The 3,231-nt window shown below is 39.7% G+C and overlaps 1 pseudogene; it reads left to right on the top strand.

Moving 5' to 3' along the window:
• The first annotated feature begins 2,099 nt into the window (after positions 1-2,099).
• LOC136283057 (uncharacterized) lies at positions 2,100-3,231 on the top strand (annotated as a pseudogene).

Raw genomic sequence — 3,231 nt, 5'->3', positions numbered from 1 at the left:
GATTAACGTCTTTCTTAAATTTTTTATTTCATTATATTAGCCAGGAAAACGTTTGCCCAAACCAAGATTTGTAAGATCATCAGATTTAGATGTACATATTTTAGGTTTGATATAAATTTCCTCGTAGTGCAATACTGAAGTTTAAAAGTCACAGGTTTCACCTAGAGACCGAACCAACAGTTAGTAGAGGGTATGTTACTCATAGACACTAAATGGACATTATATTTGTTGTCACTTCCTGACTCTTTTTGACGACAAAGCTATGCAACTTTATCCTATTTGAGCTAAAAAGCTTTTCTCCATGGACACGAACTATTCTTGCTGCGTGGGAATCCATCACATCTGCGTGGAGAATTGTGACTCAGAGACGCGAAGATGTGATATAATGTTCTAGTAGTGGAGCAATTTTCAGATAAGTGTCGACAGTTATCCGGGAGTTATCCTTCAACGTGCTCTGTGATTGGCTTAGACAACTCACGGCAACTGATTTTAACCAATAATATGCAAACCAAAAACCATCGCTACTTAGTCACTGACGTTTTCGGTCAGGTAGTTTTCCTTCAAGTAGTTTGCGTGTTTTTTATTTTATTTTCGTTACTTTGAGTTTATGACGATTTCTTGAGATCATTTTTTTTTCTGCTTTGATCGACGGTCATGATAAGACACCGGAACGAAAAGCGCTCCAAGAATAATAGGAATTGTTTTACCACTAGAAATTTACGATGATTTGTTCGAATCTCCATCGACCTTACTGTGAAACTATGTAGTACTTAATCGTTCAACAAGCAAGAACTCGAGCAAATCAACGATTTTAAAGCTAAGTCTGTCAACGCCCATCAAAGAAGATAACAAAACACGGCTACTTTGATGCATAAAATTGAAACAAATACTTGGTGACTCCCACTTTTAAGGTTGCAAAAATATGTTATCGAGCATTTGAAGGTTATAGCATTCTTTATCCTTAGTTATCTATGTCGTTTTCTAGACCAGCACACTTTAGTTGACACCCTAGTGATGTTTTGGACAACATCTATGGGAATATGCCCGACCAGCCGGGAAAAAACGTGATTCTCTAAAGTATGAGACAATTGTATAACAACAATAAGACATGCTTTTGTAAATCCGTTGGAAAATATAATCTTTCAAATAAACATACTGCCATAAGTTGTTGTTGCTTTTTTTTATGACCGAAATAATCGTTATAAAACCTATTTCATTCTTCGTTGCTCTACCCATAAGTTAGTTTTAACTTTCCGTTATTCCCGTAGAGGCTTCGAAAAGAAACACTCTTAGAATGGCGTGCATTTGCCCCTAATCCTTTGCAGACAAGCAACGGTTGGTCTTATACAACGAACAATGTGAGCAATGCAAGGAAGCATCTAGCTGTGTTGTGGTCTTTTACAACTGAAACTGACACTGATGATAATATTTTTAGTAGTATAGTAAATGAAAGCCGGAACAGAAACGCGAGAGACGAAGTTTGATCGTACTTTTGCGATGCTTCCCTGTTTCAATACGAATGCTCAACCATGCCTTTTTCCCTTGAAAGATGGCCTGTGTGTCAGCCTCAGCCCGTATACCTAGCGGTTTTGTGCGCGATTTTTAGCGTCAAGCGGCGGAGCTGCGAAGAACAGGCCGTGAAGCTGCGAGAGGCTTTAAACGAAAAATAGACGGGGTTTTACACCCGAAACTTCCCCGCCCTTATTTTTACTTAGCACTCGCGAAAAAACTGCTAGCTTTTGAACATGGACGGGACACAGATTTATTTATTTACAAGTTCATTCCCTGAGCCCTCCCTTCCGCCTCCTATACCTCATCTTGAGAGGTATTCAACAGTGTTCTTCTTGCGAAAACTTAATTGAGACAAATCACCGATGGAAATGACCAATCGCCCTAAAATTCAGGCTTCACAGGGAAACATAGCTAATTCAAAATGTTAAGTATAATTTTGTTGTACACGTTCATTTGGTTTGCTAGGGTCATCAGAAATTAGGGGAAATCAGAGGAACAATTTAAAGATAGTTTTCTAGCATTGGGGCAGTTATCGTGGAGATGTCTGCAGGAAGACCGGTTAAGAGTTGCCAGAATTTGAAAGTACAATGAAAGCTTTGGCAGCTCGTAAACTTGGTTTGGTATTTAAAGAGGCCAGTGTGACGAAGATTAACCCTCAGCACGAATATCACTTTTTCCAAAAGACTTTTCAAGAGTACTTGGCGGCATTATATCTGGCACACAAGCTACTGGAACAGAAGGTTAATGTCTTTCATAACTTGAAGTTATGCTGGAACTGGAGAGGGTGTACTAAGCAAGAGTGTTTCAGTGAATACGGAGAAGCAGAACAAATGGCAATGACTCTTTGTTCCTTTATCCCGTTTCCACAGTCAGTAACCAGTAACATCGGAAATAACTTATTTGAAGGTGTCCTAGGTGTTGCAAATGCTTGCAAGAGCTTCTCACAATTACAATTAACTGTTCATCTTATTGTATGTGATTCTAATATCCATGTGGAGTTTTTTTCTGTTTACATGTTGCTAATCTCTTACTCCAGGCTAGAAACTCTTGTCTGTATTGTTGCAACAATAGCACAAGACTTTACTGCCCTTGAGTGCGACGCACTTCAAGTGAACACATCTTTACATTCCTTTACTCTACAAACAAATTGCAGCTTTCCCTCCAAGGGGGCTGCTGCAATTGGTGACAGTTAAGCCGCAAAAAGACACAACAAACCGTGACTTAAATTTGCTGAGTGATTTAGGTGAGGATTGGGCCACTGTTCTTGAAAAAGGATTGTCTGGAGGTACACCGCTGAAATCTGTTGTGCTGGAGATCAATGGCTCAGTAAGGGAAAGTGATATGGTGTCGTTATTGAACAGATCACTGGCGGCTTCGGTCGCTGAAAGACTTGCAACTGATCCGCTCTTAAAATCCCTCACATTGACTGTATATGGAAGCGTCAGCTGCTCTGCTTTTATTTCGTTGAAGAAGGGTGTTCTAGAAAATAGTGCTTTGAGGTCACTGGTATTAAAAGTGTTTGGAGAACTCCCCGAGAACTGGATGAACATTTGTGAGGCTCTCTATGCTGCTAAAAAGTCATCTCTGTCTCTTATAATTAAGCCGGATTTAGTCAGCAAAATAAAAACAAACGTCGAGACTATCTGCTCACGTGTAAGTAAAGTGAGTATGAACTTTGATAGCCCCATTTACTCAAGTGAGGAGGACTTGGGACGGTGA

This window comes from Pocillopora verrucosa, chromosome 8 (assembly GCF_036669915.1).
Source record: "Pocillopora verrucosa isolate sample1 chromosome 8, ASM3666991v2, whole genome shotgun sequence".
Taxonomy (NCBI): domain Eukaryota; kingdom Metazoa; phylum Cnidaria; class Anthozoa; order Scleractinia; family Pocilloporidae; genus Pocillopora; species Pocillopora verrucosa.
The sequence above is the reverse complement of the archived record's forward strand: the minus strand, read 5'-3'. Positions and strand labels throughout refer to the sequence as shown.